We start from the raw sequence: 19,569 nt of genomic DNA, 5'->3' as shown, positions 1-19,569 counted from the left end.
CAGATTCGGAAGCTGCAGACATGAATATGGAGGGATGACTGTATGTATTTTTCACTGAGTTGTATGTAGTGAAAAATCAGATCACTGGGACTTCCCTAGCAGTCCAGTGTTGGGATTCTGTGCTTCCACTGCAGGGGTTCTGAGTTCCATCCTTGGTCAGGGTACTAGGATCCCACATGCTGCAATGCAGCAAAAAAAAAAAAAAAGAAGTAATAAATAGTAGCAATATAAATAATAGTAAATAGTCATAAAAGTACTAACTAAATAAACAAAATAATCTTGAACTCATCAGAAACAACTCACAGTCAAATTACTAAGTTTTGGTGGACTCTGTTATACAGATATGGTAAAGTAGAATAGGTAATGATATTATGACTTTTATAATTTTCTTATATAGTAGCTATTTATCTACACGGCCACTAAAAGAAAAAAACTTTTTTTATGGGATAGTGAGAAAATACTTATAATCGTTAAACATGTCATATGTAAATATGTTTATTATGGGTAGTTCTGATGTAAAGGATGTGTAACACACCATTTACAATGAATAATAGAAATAGGATGTTATTTATTGTAAATTCCATAGAGCTAATTGATATCCAGATGATGTTTGGTTGATTTTTGTGATCTTGTGTCTCAGTAGATAGAACACGGTTGCAGTTCAATCAAGATTTGACCGATGGCAACGCCTCTCACTCTGTTCTTCCCATTAAGCTTGTTGTCACTGTGTCTGATATGTAATCCACTTGAAATGATTTTTCACTCTCACTAGATCTAGACTCATTAGCTTGAAACCTCTTTCAGCTTCAGCACTGCTCATTGCAATAGTGTTAACTATCTCTTTCACAGGGGATTAGAACATTGCTTGGTTTTAAATTCTTTGATAATGGTTATATTTACAACAAGCTCACAAAATGCTTGGCAATCAGCTCTTGCAAGGCGGTGTGATCTGGCTTTCAGCACATCACTCTTACCAACCTTTTCAGTTGCCTTTATTTTGAAATATGGGAAGGCTTAGGCATAAAAATGGCTGTGAGTTTTATTACCTCCATTAATTTGTGAAGGAGCTTGCATAATCCTCTTTATATATAAATCATCCCTGTTTCCTGCCTGGTTTTGCATTGTCTGGATAAGAGAGAGTTAGATGCTGCACACTAATTATTCATTAATAAGTACAGATTAATTGGTGCTCAGAAAATGCTTTTTCTAATGGATTCATTGAAAGTATCACTGGGTGATTGGCGAACTCAGCAAATGACTTTGAACAAGCACTTCTCACAGTGAATGGTGATTACTGAAAAGCAAATCATGCAATAAATTCCATCACTGACATTGTGATTGGAAAAGTGGCTAACCTGAGAAGTTCCCACTTCAGATTTTAGAAATAGAAAACTGCAATTTCCTGAAGCCAAATTGTCCCAGGTCCAATCCCAGACATGTTACTTACTTATTTACTTGCTAGACTTCAGGCAAATTACTATCTATTTTAGTTTTCTCATCTGTATAATGGGTATAGTAGGAATAGTTCCCAGGCATTTATAACAATGACATGAAGTAACCAATATATGTATAAGTGCCAGCTGTAATTGTCACTGTGTTACTGAACTTGTTTCATATTTTCTCTTGCAAACATCTGCCAGTTAACCCAGAGCACGAAATGCCTCATGCTGATCTTCACCCCTGAATTCTTTTCACAGTGTGTTGTAGGTTGATGACTGCAGTGGCTAATGACTTGATTCTTGTCCAACTGAATGATGGCCAACATTCTTTATTTTACAATCCCCTCTCTTTTGGTCTTAATTTCAAAGAAGGCTTGGGAGGCATTTCAGGACCCATTTGTCCTATGGTGCTAGAAATGCTCATTTCCAGGTCAGCTGAGGATTTTGTTGGCGGGCCACTCAATGTGCCATTATTACTGGACTCTGTGTGTGCTTAGCTGTGCTCAACTCTTTGTGACCCTATGGACTTTAGCTCACCAGATTTCTTCTGTCCATGGAATTTCCCAGGCAACAATATTGGAACAGGTTGGCATTTTTTCCTCCAGGGGATCTTCCCAATCTAGGGTTTGAACCCATGTCTCCTGCATTGGCAGGCAGACTTTTAACCACTGAGCAATGTGGGAAGAGACATTACTGGACTAGGCCTCTGTTAACAGTAAGCAAATGCCTCCAGATCATCTATCTTACTGGTCTTTTATGATATTGGAAACTGTTGCCTCCTATTGCTTCTTCCCACTGTAATTGTACAACTGTAAATTATATTTACAGTTACAGTATTACAGTCATTGACCTCATACAACTATATTATTGGTCAATCATTCCATGTTGCAAAGTCATCCTTATTTTTATCGGAGGCTCAGTGAAACATTTAGTAATACTAGAAGCAATAATCTCATAAAATAGGCAGAATACCAGTAATATAGCTGGTTACATTAATAAGGTCATAAGTAAGTATAGGTGTGGCCCAGTATGTTCCCAGGTCACAGGACCAAGTCTGTTCTGCACCAATCTTTATCTTTAAGGGAAATGATATATTGGCATTGTTCATAAATTTCACCAAAGTACAAGGTGAGTGATGGGTCATTATGAACCTTTACAGGATTGAGAAAGGAATCTTATCCTCCAATCAGTTACATGGCTGATACCAGAAGGAGAAAAATTGACCTTTATTGTTGGGCAGGTATTTCTGCCATTAGGAAGGTCTGGTTTATGCAGAAGTCAGGTGCACACTGGAGGAGAGGGAGGAGGCCAAATTAGGTAAAGAAAACTTTTTGTTTAATTTCTTTGCCTTGCCTCTGATGAATTTTATTTTCATCAAAACGAAACAGTGAATTGCCTACATGACTGACTGATGAAAATTGGCACTCAGCTCAAAGATTATTCTTTTTTAAATGTTTTATTATTTTTATTGAAGTATAATTGAGTTACAACCCTGGTAATTGCTGTTGTACAACAAAGTGATTAGGTTATACATATATACACATTATTTTTTAAATATCCTTTTCCATAATGGTTCCTTATAGGATTGTTTTTAATTGGAGGATAATTGCTTTAAAATTTGTTAGTTTCTGTTGTACAACATGAGTCAGCTATAAGTGTACATTTATCACCACCCTCTAGAGCCTCCCTCTCCTCACCATCCCACCCCTCTAGGTCTCTGCAGAGCACCAAAGTCACCTCCTGTGCACACAGCAGCTTTCCACTAGCTATTTATTTTATGTCAAAGATTATTCTTTCACGTGTCTCTTGTAATCTTTTGACTGAGATGCACACATGTGTATTTCAATGACCATAACATAGAACTATGTGGATCAAAGGCAGGATAAACAAGGTGTACGTTCCCTTGGGTATACATTTCATCTGCTATCCTACTGGGGTTTTATACCACCGACCACTGATTCTTATGATGTTTACATCATATACTCTTTAAAAACATGCTACATAAAATCAGCTGCAATGTAGTAGAAAGTTCCCAAGTGAAGATACCAGTGGCACAATTAGACTTGCCAATTTCAGGCAATTTCATTCAATATCAGAATTTTGTAACACATGACAGCATTTATGGCCCTTGATTGCCTGTCTTCTCATTTTAAAAGAGAGATAAAGCATCTTTCTCTCAGGATTCTCTTCACAATTTAATGAAATAATTCCATGTTTGTGTGTACACATACCTGTAAGCATTCAACACATTTTATTCACTTGTTGACATTATCCCCATTATTCTTAAAATTAGGGAAAGTAGGGTGCCAGCTGCTGCTTGGCAACTGCTACTCAGATTGATCACCTTTGAAACACTTTTAAAAACAAGTTGGATAAAAAGGAACAAGATTGAGTCATTTTTGAGATGTGGATGGACCTAGAGTCTGTCATACAGAGTGAGGTAAGTCAGAAAGAGAAAAGCAAATATCGTATATTAATGGATACATGTGGAATCTAGAAAAGTGGTACAGACAAACTTATTTGCAGGGCAGGAATAGAGATACGGATGAAGAGAACGGACGAGTGGACACGGGAGGGAGAGGAGGTGGGGTGAACTGGGAGATTAGGACTGACACATTTACACTACCATGTGGAAAACAGATAGCCAGTGGGAAGATGCTGTATAGCACAGGGAGCTCAGCTCAAGGCTCTGTGGTGACCTAATAGGTGGGAGGGGTGGGAGGAGAAGGTGAGGGTGGGAAGGCGTTCCAAGAGGGAGGAGATTTATGAATACATATGGCTGATTCCTTCTCTGGAGAAGGAAATGGCAACCCACTCCAGTGTTCTTGCCTGGAGAATCCCAGGGACGGGGGAGCCTGGTGGGCTGCCGTCTATGGGGTCACACAGAGTCGGACACGACTGAAGTGACTTAGCAGCTTAGCATGGCTGATTCACTTCTTTGTACAGCAGAAACTGACATGACATTGTAAAGCAATTATCCTCCATTAGAAAAAAACACACTGGTTTTAATATATATCTATTTTTTTTAATGAAGCAATCAGCCATAGAGTTTAACTTTGGTCAGGTTTACAGTATGTTTTTAAATCTTGAAACTGTGCATTTTTAGTAGCATATTTATGAAAAAGCTGTGGGTTTTTTTTTTTTTCTCTTTTACCACAGTAATTCTTTTGAAAACTCAAGCAGTAGGTGAGGCTCCCATTGTGCCTCAGTTCTGCTGAGGGAGATAAATGAGATCAGGAGGATATTGAGAATGGATGTTCTTTAAAGTGCCTTCAGCCAGTGCCATTCATGGCTAAATAAGGAAAGAAAAATCAGTGTGATCATGCCTAAACCCTCCCACTCTGCCTTTCTGCTTCCCCACACTTCTGTACATGTGTGCATATGTATATGCATGTATGTATGTATTTGCATACACACTTGTGTACATATCTATGTATACACACAAACATGGATATTGCCACTTGAAGTGTAGAGAATAATCAAGGTCAGCAGAAACACAATGGAAATAGATAGCTATAAAATGGTATTTTTTTTTTACATGTTCAAAGGCTGAAAATGTAGTCATGAGTTTAAATGAAAAAAGGACACCTCAGTTTTGGAGACTTTACAAGAAGCACATAGCACATGTAAATCAGAGTATATGTGAATACAGCATCAAAGAGAATGCTGGACTCAAGAAGGAGGGGATATATGTATATTATGGCTTATGGCTGATTCACATCGTATGGGAGAAACCAACACAATACTGTAAAGCAATTATCCTCCAGTTAGAAAAAATTTTTAAAAGAGAATGCTGGAAAGTAGCAGAAGGACCATTGGACAGGGTGGTGTTGTAGGCTGGTGGGAGAAAGAGCTCTTGAATTGGCTGTGTTAAATCATATTTAAACTGAGATGACTGATTTTCCAATCAGTCTGTCCAAGCCCTGGTAGCAATATGGCGGCCTTTGCAGAGCTTGGGACACAAGCCAATGGGATTTGCATGAGTATTTTAGCAAAATAAATGGAGATAACCATAATGGTTGACTGATGTGAGTCTTTTTTGGCAAATCCTACTACAAATGGACTATTTTCCTTTTTTGATCTCTTAGGGAGAGATCTGGAGATTCAGTCCCTGAAATAATATATTTTCACTCTTAGCTAAAGTGACTTGTGTGTTCTTTTTGCCTCATGACCCACTTCTTCAACCTCTATGAAAATTCACATAGAGTTTCCATGTTCTGGAAAGTTGTTTTTGTTATTTAGTCACTAAGTTGTATCCAACTCTTTTGTGACCCCAGTCAAGAATACCAGCTGCTGCTAAGTCACTTCAGTCGTGTCCGATTCTGTGCGACCCCATAGACGGCAACCCATCAGGCTCCCCCGCCCCTGGGATTCTCCAGGCAAGAACACTGGAGTGGGTTGCCATTTCCTTCTCCAATGCATGAAAGTGAAATGTGAAAGGGAAGTCGCTCGTTGTGTCTGACTCTTAGCGACCCCATGGACTGCAGCCTACCAGGCTCCTCCATCCATGGGATTTTCCAGGCAAGAGTGCTGTAGTGGTGTTGGAGATATGTCTCCGGGACTTGGAACTGGCGAACCTGAAAGAACAGCACTTGGACAGTCTCTGCAAGGACTGACAAGTTTATTTCTGCAGTCAAGCCTTTTTATAGGAGCAAGGAACAAAGAGTTTAGAGCATACAGCCAGCAGAACACATACAAGACTAGGATATAATCAGTAAAAGGTACTTCAAGGAACAGCGCATTCTTAGTGACCCATGTATTTATCCATGACCGATTTTCTCAGGCAATGTCTTTAATGTTTAATTGTTAAATCTAGGCGCCGAGCATAGCCAAAGGCAGGAAATGTTCTTCAGCAATCAGTACACAAATGCCTGGGTACTTCTGGCCCTTCGCCATTTTCCCACGGACTTTCTCCTTCAAGGCTGTTTAGCACTGGGCCTCCCAACAAGTGGGGTGCCATTGCCTTCTCCAAGGAATACCAGAGTGGGTTGTAAAACAGAGAAATCTGAGCCTTTGGGAATTCACCACTTGTAAGTGGTGGCAGAATGGTATAATGTGTGTGTGTGTTAATTGTTCAGACATGTCCCACTCTTTGTGACCCCGTGGATTGAAGTACAACAGGCTCCTCTGTCCATGGGATTCTCCAGGCAAGAATACTGGAGTGGGTAGCCTTTCCCTTCTCCAGGGGATATTCCCAAGCCAGGGATCGAACCTGTGTCTCCTGCATTGCAGGCAGATTCTTTACCATCTGAGCCACTAGGAAAGCCTAGTATGATGTTAGTCATGCATTTTACCTCTGAAGCTACTTGTAAACTTCTCTGTCCTCCTTGGCACAGCTCAGGTGTAACAGGAAACAGCCACCAGCAGAGACACTGAATTTCAAGTACATTTTATGTGGAATATCAAATACTGCTGAATCAGGGAGGGCTAAATCCATTGCATCTGAATTACTCTCTTAGGATAGTTCAAGAGTACCCTGAGGTACCAGAAATAATATTGGGCTGCAAGTTAGGGGACCAGCTGAGTGAGTTTCTAGTCTGGTCAGTTCAGCTTGCTGGACCTCAGTTTCCCTGTATATGATGTGAGAGGTCTCCTATTTAGTACTGAAACTATATTATTAAGTTTTAAAATCGAAAAAGGCAAGTCCAGGTATGATACAGACTTCACACAAAGTTAGAGTCAGAGCAGGGGGGCAAAAACATCATTGGATTTGCTTTCTTTTGTGTGATGGCATCAAGCTTAGAAAGTTCTTTCAAATTAGTAGCAATGATGTCTTCAGAGAATTCCCAGCTTCATCTTTATAGCCTCTGATCCAAAAAAGGGGGAGAAAAGGATATTTTAAAAAGTCATCTTTATCAGTCCCAAATATACACTGTTGAAGCTATAAATAAAATAGGTAAGTAACAAGAATCTACTGTATAGCACAGGGAACTCAACTCAGTCCTCTGCATGCATGCTAAGTCGATTCAGTCATATCTAACTCGTTGGAACCCTTTGGACTATAACCTGCCAGGCTTCTTTGTTCATGGGATTCTCCAGGCCAGAACACTGGAGTGGGCTGCCATGCCCTCCTCCAGGGGATCTTCCAGACCCAGGGATCCAAGCTGCATCTCTCATATCTCCTGCATTGGCGGGTGATTTCTTTACCACTAGCACCACCTGGGAAGTCCCACTTAATGCTCTGCAGTGACCTAAATGGGAAGGAAAGCCAAAAAAGAGGGGATATATATATGCATATATATATGCATATAGCTGATTCACTTTGCTGTACAGCAAACTAATACAACATTGTTAAGCAACTATACTCCAATAAAATTAATTTTAAAGAGAAACAAAATAAAAATTTTCAAATCATCTTAAGTTCAAAAAGTCCTATGCAATTGGTTACAGATCACCATAACTGATATCTTTAGAGCTTATGATCCAACAAGAAAGCTACAATAATCCTTAAGAGAAATGATAAATATAGTACTATAGGAATCAAAAGACCCCATACTGTTAAGATGACAGTTCTCCTCAAATCGTTCTATACATTCAGTGAGATGCAGTCACAGTCCTGGAAGGCTTTTGCAGGCTGAGTGTGACAGCAGGATTCAAGACACCCCTATGATTGCGTCCTCCAGGTATTCATGCCACCGTGTGTCTTCTCCTCTTGAGTGTGGACTAGAGTCTGTGATAGAGAAATATCATATTGCTTATATGTGTGTGTGTGTGCACGTGTGCTCAGTTGTGCCCAACTCTTTTTCAAACCCATGGACTATAGCCCGCCAGGCTCCTCTGTCCATGGGATTCTCCAGGCAGGAATACTGGAGTGAGTTGCAATTTCCTTCTCCAGGGGATCTCCCAGAGCCAGGGAATATTCCAGAGCCAGGAATTGTACCCACATCTGTCCCTCTCCTGCACTGGAAGGAGGATTCTTTACCACTGCACCCCCTGGGAAGCCCATATTGCTTATAAGTAAAATCTAAAAAGAAATGATACAATGAACTTATTTACAAAGCAGAAAAAGACTCGTAGACTTAGAGAATGAATGTATAGTTACCCTGGGGAAGGGCAGGGAGAAGGGATAGTTACGGAGTTTGGGATCTCCATGTACCCACCGCTATATTTAAAATGGATGTGAAGTCCCAGAGTTACCAGATAAAATCATTTCTCCAAGAGACGTGGAGTTGAACGTGAAATTTCTCAAATTCAACCTGATCCAACTCTATTTTGGTTTTTAACAAGGCTTGGATTAACACTGAAGGCGAACAGCCGATGAGAAAGAGGCCCTTCGAGAAAGGACTGCCTGCAGAGATCAGTTTAGAACCTCCAGATTCAGGTGTCTGGTTTGGGATTTACGCTCCCAGGGAACAGTTTTGGACGAGTGGTCTGGAGGTTGTGAGCATAGTGGGGTGGGCCCGGGGGCTGTGGGTTCTCAGTGGTTACCTCTTACCTGAAGGTCATAGGGACCGGCTCTTGCTATTTATACGCTTCCTGCATGTCTGAGCCCAGAGGCACGGAAGAATGAACTTCTATAACTGATCATAAGGCACAGAGCCCAAAGCCTCCCCGCATATTAAAGGCATTATCGGTTGAAGGCAGATGGATGTCTTTCCACCCTCTCCGAAAGTCTCAGCTTTGTGGGGAATTTAAACCTCAGTTTTGAATTACAAATTTAATAATCCCAGTGATGGGAAAAGTAAGTTTAAGTACCCAAGTTTCTCCTGGGTTAGATGAAGGGAAAGCTTCCTTGCCTATAGGTGGACATAGTTCTTATTAACCGAATAAGATTTGCAAGTGCAACTGAGGTCCACACTCAGATGAGGCCCGTATGCAACTGAAGTCCACATGCAAATGAGGTCCAAAAGTCTGACGCCGCCCGGTAAGAGGCCACTGATCTTCAACTTGTCCGCCATTTAACCTTTTAACTCCTCTCCTGTAATCCTACATAGAACCATGGGCATGCATTTTAGCATTACAAAGAAAATAAAATAAAGTATGACTCAGAAATCTATTGATTTTTTTCCTCTATGGACAGAAATAAAATAATGTACTGTTTTTGTTTTTGTTTTTGTTTTTAGTTCAAGGAACTATTGTTCTGTGCCAGTTCTAATTGAATGTTCAAAGAAGAAAAATGATTCTGTGAATCTCAGTGGAAGACTGAGTCCAGTTGAAGGTCAAGGTCTCTTTTCAGGGGCCAAAACCCATCAACAAATACTCACAAAAAGAAGAGGTCAGTGAAATTTTTTTTTTTTAACTTGAAATAAACTACGTGTTTTTGATGTGGAATAGAATGTGTTGTTGCTACGTTATTATTAATCTTGTTTCATTTTACTTTTTAAATAAATCACACATTTGGCTTTATAGTCCATGAGGGTAGGTACCAAAACAATTTGATAAGCCAAAGTCTAATGCACATTACCTTGAAGAATGCTGGGGATGTAGCTGGTTACCAGACTCACTTAATGTCACGCTGTGGTTGCATGGCGCCTCTTAGCTTGTGTTCTAAGGCAGCAGTGCCCAACCTTTTTGGCACTAGGGATAAGTTTTACAGAAGATAATTTTTCCATGGAAGACAGTGGGATAGGGGATGAGGGAGAGCGTGGGGGGATGGTTTCAGAATGATTCAAATGCATTACATTTATTGTGCACTTTATTTCTATTATTATTACATCAGCTCCATCTCAGATCACCAGGCCTTAGACCCCAGAGGTTGGGGGCCGCTGTTCTAGGATCCAAGAGTCGTGGATACCTGAATGTCTTGACATTCTTAAACCCACAGTGGGATGATCGTGAATTTGAAGATGTCCAAGATTTAGAAAATACAGGAATTAACGAAAGTGTGTTGCTCCTCTGCCCAAGTCTTGGATATATCTCCTTCAGTTCCTGGGTTTCCTCTCCATTAGTTAGATCAGATCAATGCCAGCACAGATCAGCCAGCACAGATGAGTGTGGCTTCCTGTTTGGTGGTACTAGGCAAGGCACAAAATTACATTAACTCACTTAGAGAAAAATTATTTCCATTTCAATTCTCTTTAGGTTTTGGTCCCATTAGGAGGAGAGACTATTGGATACTAGCAGGGTGTTATGCTTTTTAATCTCCCTATTTGGCAGAGACCCAACTTCAGGCTTGGAATCTTTTCTATGTGAAAATCCCACAAGTACTTTATATTATTAATTGTTTTGTATTTTACTATTATCTTCTGTATCCATCAGAATTCCATCAGAGAAACATAACTAAAATGAGTATTATAGAAAAAGAATTTATTATAGGAATAAGAGGTGATACCATTGTTTCCATTAGGGAAACATTGGCTGTCCTAGTCCCCAAGGAGACTTTTTTTTTATTTTTTGCTGTGCTGAATCTTTGTTGTGGCATTTAGGCTGTTAGTTGCAGCATGTGGGATCTAGTTCCCTGAACAAGAATGGAACCTGGGCCTCCTGCACTGGGAGTATGCAGTCTTAACCCCTGGACTCCCATCAGGGAAGTCCCCCTCCAAAAGACATTTTTGTTTGTAGTACTGACATTTAATATCTCATGGGTAGAGGCCTGGGATGCTACTGAACATCTTACCTTGTCTAGGACAGACAGATCACCACAACAAAGATTATCTGGTCCCAAATGTCAATAGTACCAATGTCAGATGAACCATGCCTAACTCAGACTAGGGGGAAATCAGTTTTCATTTATTGTGTGCTATAAAGTTCTTTTTGCAAACAAATGAAAATCAAATTAAAAAAATGAGTACATTCAAAGGCCAAGACTAAGAAAAGGAAGATGTTGTACTCAAACAGTGGCAAAAATTGGAAAATCATGCATAATTAACATGCTTGTGAAACATTAAAAGTAATTCTAATATTTCTCCCCGTTTTGCTTTAACATTGTCTTTCTGAGGCTGACAGGCCAACATTGCCTGAGCAATATCCATTCATCCTGTGTGTCATAGTAACAGTGCTCTGATAAGTCCTAGTAGCTATAAGCAAAGGTTAGAGAAGACTAGTTTTCACAATCTGACTATTTTTGGACAGTGAGATTTAAGTGGAAACTATTGAGTAGAATTTCCATGAAAACTCCTTAAAAGAATGCTGACTCAGTTTGCCATTTAGCCTTTTATAGTCTTCCCACTTCCTGGAATGCTGATGCAATGACTGGTGCCTGTGATCACCATGAGACAACTTTGAGGATGAAATCAAATGACAAAGATGGCAAAGTGGAAAGATAGAATGAGCCTAAAAGATAACCGCAATGAGAATTCCCCTGCACTAGCCCTGGACTACCCACTATGGGATTTTCTGTTAGAAAAGAGGAAGAAAAAAAGTCTGTCTTGTTTAAGCCTAGGTTTATTTATGCATAAACTGTTTACCATTATTGAATCTCCACCTTTTAGCTTCACCTTCAAACTCCATTTCCAGTAAATAATATTAACTTCAGTTTTCCCTTTTTCTCTCACAGTTTAGTGAGAACTATTTATTTATTTATTTTTTACATCAAAGGAATTTATTAACAGAAAGCAATAATTTGAGGAGTCCTGTTCACAGACGGCGACCACGGCGACCCCCTTTGCTGCGAGCGCTGTCGGAGAGGATTGGGGTGACATCCTCAATCCGCCCAATCTTCATCCCTGAGCAGTCGAGGGCTCTGAGCGCTGACTGGGCCCCTGGTCCAGGAGTCTTGGTCCTATTTCCTCCTGTGGCCTGGAGTTTGATGTGGAGGGCAGTAACGCCTAGCTCCTTGCCTCTCTGGTCTACATCCTGGGCAGCCAATATGGCAGCGTATGGAGAGGACTCATCTCGGTCAGCCTTCACCTTCCTCCCACCAGTTACACGGCAGATGGTTTCCTTGCCAGAGAGATCAGTGACGTGCACAAAAGTGTCGTTGAAGGCTGCAAAGATGTGGCACACACCAAATACATTTTCTGCTTCAGCCACCTGAGGGCCAAGGCTGATGACCCGTTCTTCCTCTTTTTCTTTTCCCTTGCGAGGTGCCATTTCTGCGCGTCTTCTCCAGACTCTACCACCGGAAAGAGAGGCAGAAGGACTATTTATTGCAGAAAAACCCTGACTACTTCCTATTGCTCTTCCAATTGCTAAACAAAAGGGACTTGTCACCTTAAAAAAAAGGTAGAACTTACTCATTGTCTGTCTCTAAGCTTTATGACAATCTGAACCTCAAATCTGTATCTGTTCTTGTAACAAAGCTGGTTCCTATGGTTCCTTCCCCAGGGGCAGACCGTTTCCCCATATCCTCTGCTTTAGCTCCTCACTGAAGTACCTAGAAAATAGTATCTGATACATATTTCCTGAGTATTTCTACAGATGCTAGAACTCTCATCCAAAGGAAGATGTTAACTACTTGAGGACCGTAGCCCCTAGACCTACTGGAGCCTAAGGTTTAATAATATTAACCCATGTGACATCATCTCCTTACCTCACCATCAATTTATCAGAGAATGGTGCACTAACTGATCACATACCTTGTGAACCCTCTTCTTCACCTGGCCGTTAAAAATGCTTTGCTGAAACCCACCGGAGAGTTCAGCCTTTTTGAGAACTAGCTGCCCTGGACTCTGCTTGGCACCTGTAATAAATGCCGCACTTTCCTTCACCACAATCCCATGTCAGTAGATCAGCTTCATTGTATGTGGGCAAGTGGACTCAAGTTTGGTTCAGCAACACTGTTATTTAATGGGGAAAAGAATCGGTGGCTTTGCGTACCACTAAGCATCGAAATCAGTGGTTCTCAGCTAGGGGCTGACAAGCTGGTCTCCTTGGGAAAAGCTGGTAACTCAAAGACATTTTTGGTTGTGACCATGCAGGGCTTGGAGTAGAGGGTGGAATCCAGGGATTCTGACAGCATCCTACAATGTAGAGGACAGCCCCCAAGAAAACCATCTGGTCCAGCATCAAGCATTTATGTTGGGGAACCCTTATTAAAACAAATAGTTGAGTTAAAGAGATTTTCACTTGAGGGAGGCATGATCGTGTGAGAATAAGTAAGCCACTCTTTTTCTAAGAGATGAAAACTATTTTTAAAACATGTTCTTGTTAGTGGTTGTTGCTGCTCCAAGTCCCAGCATTGCTGTCTTGGAGATAGCAAGAGACAAATTCCAAAGACCAAGCCTCTGTTCATTTCCAGAGAGAAACACGGAGTATTCCTCTCTGCAGATAGTTTAAATTCTCAGCACCTTCTTGGCAGCAAGAATTAACAGTGGGTGAATGACTTGTACAAGGACTTGTAATCAAAAGCTCCGAATTACTGGGTAGACAGTGTTGAGATTGGATTTTAAAGATTAGTCTGGGTAATAAGGAGGGTTCGATAATTGACACCTTTCACTAATGGCTCTAAATTGCAAATCAATGTTCTTTGTTCTCTGCTTGCATAAATGTATGTATGAAGGAGAAAAAAAAAAATCCATACATGGTCCTTGAAAAATTCTGAAAAAACATAACTCAACTCTTAAGAAACCAAACCTTGGCATCACGAATACCAGATAATTTCAGAAAATGTATATATGCCTGCCCAAATATTAATAGTTTTTCAACAATAGTTGGTGAAACAATGCCAGTTCCCCAAAGTGAAAGGCAACTATCAATTTTAGTTCCCTAAATCTTCTACTAGAGTGAAAAAATGAAAGAACGATTCTGAGTCTTTTCACTATAACGGTTTAATATGACACTCATGAATTTTTAAGAACCTTTTATTTTATTGAAATATAGCTGATTAACAATGTTGTGAGAGTTTCAAGTGATCCGTGAAAGAACTCAGCCATACATATACATGTATCTCTTCTACCCCCAACTCCCCGCCTATCCAGCTACCACATAATGTTGAACAGAGTTCGCTGTGCTATAGAGTAGGTCCTTACTGGTTATTTAAATACAGCAGTGTGCATATGTCCATCCCAAACCAACCATCCCTTTCCCCCACCCTTCCTCCAACACTCATGGATATTTTGACCATATTCTCAAAGAGACCTACTGTAGGGGGACAGACCCACCATGGTGAATATCCATGAACTTACCCACAGAGGCCATATAAGGAAAAGCTTGACCACAACTACCCTGAGTTTAGAAGGACTCCCAGTGATTCCCCCAGGGCATGAGCAGGTGGGAGGCCCGTAGGATCTGGTCTGAGACCACCCTTCGTGGCATTTTGTTCTACCTCCCTCAAAATGGAGCAGTCTACAGCCAAGTCCTCAGGAACAGGGTAGCAATCACTGGGTCCCTTTAGGCATAGGACAAGGCCTGTCGGGAGCTACCTCCTGTGTCTATTGGTCCTTTCTCCATCTATGAGAGTGATACACCATCTGAACCTAAACACAGCTTGTTGTCTTTTAAAAGATATTTCTTTATTTGGCTGCACCAGGTCTTAGTTGTAGCACACGGGATCTTTAGCTGCAGCTTCTGGGATCTAGTTCCCTGGCCAGGGATTGAACACTGGCCCCTTTCCATTGGGAGCACAGTCTTAGCCACGGGACCACCAGGGAACTCCCTGTTGTGTCTATCACTGCACCCTGTCTGGCCTTCACTTTGACTTTGCCTTGCATGGTGCGCTGACATCCCAGGCCCACAGTGAGGAAGAGCCCATCTAGGACAATGGGGATTTAGTTATCCGACCAAGCAAGGAAAGAGATTAAGATGCTGACCTGAAATAGCTCCTTCTCGTAGTAAATCAAACACCAGTAGTTCCCAGGGAAGGCAATGCAGGGAAATGGGATTATTATCTGTAAGTTGGGAACAGTGGACACCATGTTGAACTAAAGAAATATGCTCCTTCTGAAAGGGGGCTGTGCGAAGCTCCAGGTAATTGTTGCCGTGGAGGAATGTGAGCCTGAAATTACTGCATTTTCTGATCATTCTGCATGCATGTTAAGTTGCTTCAGTCGACTTAAGTTTGGAAAAGTTTGGAACTCTTTGCAGCCCTATGAACTGTAGCCCATCAGACTCCTCTGTCCATGGGATTCTCCATGCAAGAATACTGGAGTGGGTTGCCATGCCCTCCTCCAGGGGATCTTCCCAACCCAGGGATCAAACCAGCATCTCTTATGTCTCCTGCACTGGCAGGCCGTTCTTTACCACTAGCACCACCTCTACCCACATATAATGCACACCTGACTCTATATGGCCAACCATTTTATACAAGAATATTCTTTCTGATCTGATTTTGCCTGCAGAACTAAGTTCAATTGCTAGGTCTATTCTGTTGTTGTTGTTCAGTCACTCAGTCATGTCCAACTCTTTGCGATCCCATGCAGCACGCCAGATTTCCCTGTCCATCACCATCTCCTGGAGTTTGCTCAAAATCATGCCCACTGAGTCAGTGATGTGACCCAATCATCTCATTCTCATTCTGTTGGACTAGGTATAACTTTCCTGTATATGTGAAAGAAGGCTGGCTTTTATAAGTTTAGGTGATTATAAATACAAAAACATTGAAATAACAGAAGTTTGAATTAAGACTGCTGTAGGCAAGATGGAGAAGGCTATGGCACCCCACTCCAGTACTCTTGCCTGGAAAATACCATGGACGGAGAAGCCTGATGGGCTTCAGTCCATGGAGTCGTGAAGAGTCAGACATGACTGGGTGACTTCCCTTTCACTTTTCACTTTCATGCATTGGAGAGGGAGATGGCAACCCACTCCAATGTTCTTGCCTGGAGAATCCCAGGGACTGGGGAGCCTGATGGGCTGCCGTCTATGGGGTTGCACAGAGTCAGACATGACTGAAGTGACTTAGCAAGCAAGATGGAAATTGGTTTCTTCACATAATAGAGTAAAAGGAATGAAATAATGCCTTTTGTAGCAACTTGGATGGACCTACAGATTGACATACTGAGTAAAGTAAATCAGAAGGAAAAAGAGAAATAGTGTATGACATTCCTTATATACAGAATCTAAAAAGAAATGAAGCAAAGGAACTTAGTTACAAAACAGAAACAGACTCATAGACTTAGAGAATGAACTTATGGTTAACCGGGGGTGGGGTGGGGAAGGAAAGAGGGAAGGGACAGTTAGGGAGTTCGGGATCGACATGGACACAAGGACCTACTGTGTCCTTAGCACAGAGAACTCTGCTTATTGTTATGTGGCAGCCTAGATGGAGGGGAATCTGGGGAAGAATGGATACATGTATATATATGGCTCAGTCCCTTTGCTGTTTACCTGCAACTCTTACAACACTGTTAATTGACTATACTCCAGTATAAAATAAAAAGTTTAAAAAAGGGGGAAAAAAGAAGGAAACTGATCTTTTCACATAATAGTGAGTCCAGTGTACAATAGTCAAAGGTCTCAGAGGCCAGTTGGTTCATGGACTAAAGGCTTTAGCCAAGGCAATTAAGCAAGAAAATAAAAACGTCATGTGTCCGGTTAAAAAAGAAATAGTGTCATTCAAGCATACACAGTCAGAGGTAAAGAACCTTAGAACCATCTCCTTCTTACTCTGCACTGGGAAAAGGCAATGGATGAGCCCAGGACACAGAGCTTGAAAAGAGAAGGCATATCAGGAGAGAGCAAAGATTGTGCAGATGGAATTATATATTTAAAACCTTCTCAGGACTTCTTTGGTGGTCCAGTGGTTAAGAATCCACTTTACAATGCAAAGGACGTGGGCTCCATCCATGGTTGAAGAACTAAAATCCCATGTGCCATGGGGCAATTAAGTCTGCATGCCACAACTAGAGAAAACCTACACACCACAACTAAGACCAGTGCAGACAAATAAATAAATGATAAAACCTTCTCATAAAGGAAAGCCCAGGCCCAGACACAGAGCTTCACTGGTGAGTTCCAGATATTTCAGAAGGATGAATACTAACTCTTCACACAATCTTTCCCAAAATTTAAAGAGGAGGCAACATTTCTCTGTTTATTCTTGAGGCCCAGTATTACCCGATACCACAGTCCTGCAGACACTACACCAGGAAAGAAAACTACATACCAACATCTCATGAGTATAGATGCAAAAATCCTCAACAAAGTACTAGTGAGCTAATCCAGTGACATATGGAAAATAATATATACCATGGCCAACTGGGATTTATCTCAGCCATAGGAAGTCATTTTAACATCTGGAAACTAATTAACGTAGTACACTCTACCAACAGCATAAAGGTCAATGACCACATGATTATCTCAATAGACTCAGAAAGTACTTTGTGAAATTTAATACTCTATCATGATAAAAAGCTTAACAAAATAAGAATGTAAGAGAGTTTCCTCAAAATTGAAAATATCATCTACAAACATTCCACAGTTAACATCAAACTCAACAGTACTGAATGTTTCTTCTTAATCATGAAAGACACAGATGTTTCCTCCTACAACTCCCTTTCAACACTGTTCTGGAGGTTTTAGCCAAGGCAATTAGGCAAGAAAATAAAAATGTAAGGTATCCAGATTTAAAAGGAAGGCGTTAAACTGTGCTATTTGCAGATGGCATGATTTTCTATTTAGAAACTGCTTAGAAACTCATTTTAAAAAACCTTTTAGAACTAATGAAAGAGTTCAGTAATGCAGCAGGCTTGCAGGAGATAAGATGAATATATAAAAAATTGGTTGTATTCGTATACACTAGGAATGAATAATACAAATTAAATCAAGCAAACAATTCAATCTGCACAAGCTTCATAAGAAAAAAAAATACTTAAGAAAAATGTAACAAAAGAAGTAGAAAACTTGTACTCTGAAAGCTATAAAACAGTGTTGAGAGAAATTAATTTTCTAGCTTGGGCATACAGTCAAGAAAATAAATCACAAGACATCAAAATTGGAAGGGAAAAAATAAAACTATACCTAATGTAGGTGTTGTAATATTATACACAGAAAATCCTAGGAAATTCACATTAAAGCTATTAGAAATAGTAAATTAATTCAGTAAGTTTCCAAATTAGCTGTGTTTCTAGACAGTAGCTATGGGGTAGCACAGAGTCGGACACAACTGAAGTGACTTGGCAGCAGCAGCAGCAGCAGCAGCAATGAGTAAACTGAGAATAAAATTACCAAATAAAAAAAACTAAAATGGCAGCAAAAAATGAAGTACAAATACATTTTAATAAGAGGTACAAACTGAAACACAAAACTAAGAATGGTTGAAAGAAATGAAGGATGATTTAAATGAATAGAAAGATATCCCATATTTCTGGATCAAAAGACTTATACTATTAAGATGATGGCAATGGCACCCCACTCCAGTACTTTTGCCTGGAAAATCCCATGGACGGAGAAGCCTGGTAGGCTGCAGTCCATGGGGTCGCTAAGAGTTGGACACGACTGAGCGACTTCACTTTCACTTTTCACTTTCAGGCATTGGAGAAGGAGATGGCAACCCACTCCAGCATTCTTGCCTGGAGAATCCCAGGGATGGGGGAGCCTGATGGCTACCGTCTATGGGGTCGCACAGAGTCGGACACGACTGAAGTGACTTAGCATAGCATAGCATATTAAGATGATAATACTCCCAATTCGATCTAAACTTAAACAGAATCCTTGTAAAAATTAAGCGGACTTCTTGGTGGAAAATGACAAACTGGTTCTAAGATTCAGATGGAAACACAAGGAACCCAGAATAGCCAATCTCGAAAACAAGAAAACAAACTTGGAGGGAGGACTAACATCTCTCAATTTCAAGACTTAATACAAAACAGCAGAATAAAAGCAAGGGATCAGCTTACAGAAAAATGGAATAGAAGACCAATAATAGCACATATTGATGAGCAATTGGTAAAATTTCAACGCTGGTTCACCACTGACAGGAATGCAAAGTGGTACAGCTGCTTCGGAAAACAGCTTGGCAATTCTGCAAAATAGTAAGTATCGTGTTATAACTAGCGTTTTGCCGTAGGTTTTCACTTTTGTCTCAGGTTCAAAGGATTTGTTAACAATTAAGCCACTTGCTCTATACAAATAATGATACCCATATTTGTTAGAGAATTATCTAGCTTATTTTCAATATACTAACATTAAAAGAAAGGAGAAATAGAAACAGCAGAAAACACGTCACCAAACTAGGTTTTGATCAACATCTAGACTCAAATAGCGCTGGGAAGTCCCATGTCCGAGCACATCTGGAGTCCCAGCTGGGAAAAGGTCCCAGGCAGGGCATCCGATCTGTAGGTGAGACTTCAAAGATTGCAGTTCGGGTTCTGCT

The 19,569-nt window shown here is 40.6% G+C and overlaps 1 pseudogene across 1 annotated transcript; it reads right to left on the bottom strand.

Annotated features, from left to right (window-relative positions):
- Nucleotides 1-11,888: 11,888 nt before the first annotated feature.
- LOC147355315 (small ribosomal subunit protein uS11 pseudogene) lies at nt 11,889-12,444 on the bottom strand (annotated as a pseudogene). Its single transcript, XR_015144906.1, has one exon. The product of XR_015144906.1 is annotated as a small ribosomal subunit protein uS11 pseudogene (transcript).
- Between the last annotated feature and the right edge of the window lie 7,125 nt (nt 12,445-19,569).

Source organism: Bos grunniens, chromosome 17 (assembly GCF_055505025.1).
Source record: "Bos grunniens cultivar Pamir isolate PY7600 chromosome 17, Bosgru_T2T1.0, whole genome shotgun sequence".
NCBI classification, from domain to species: Eukaryota; Metazoa; Chordata; class Mammalia; order Artiodactyla; family Bovidae; genus Bos; species Bos grunniens.
Note: the sequence above shows the minus strand (reverse complement) of the source record. Positions and strands in the feature narration are given on the sequence as shown.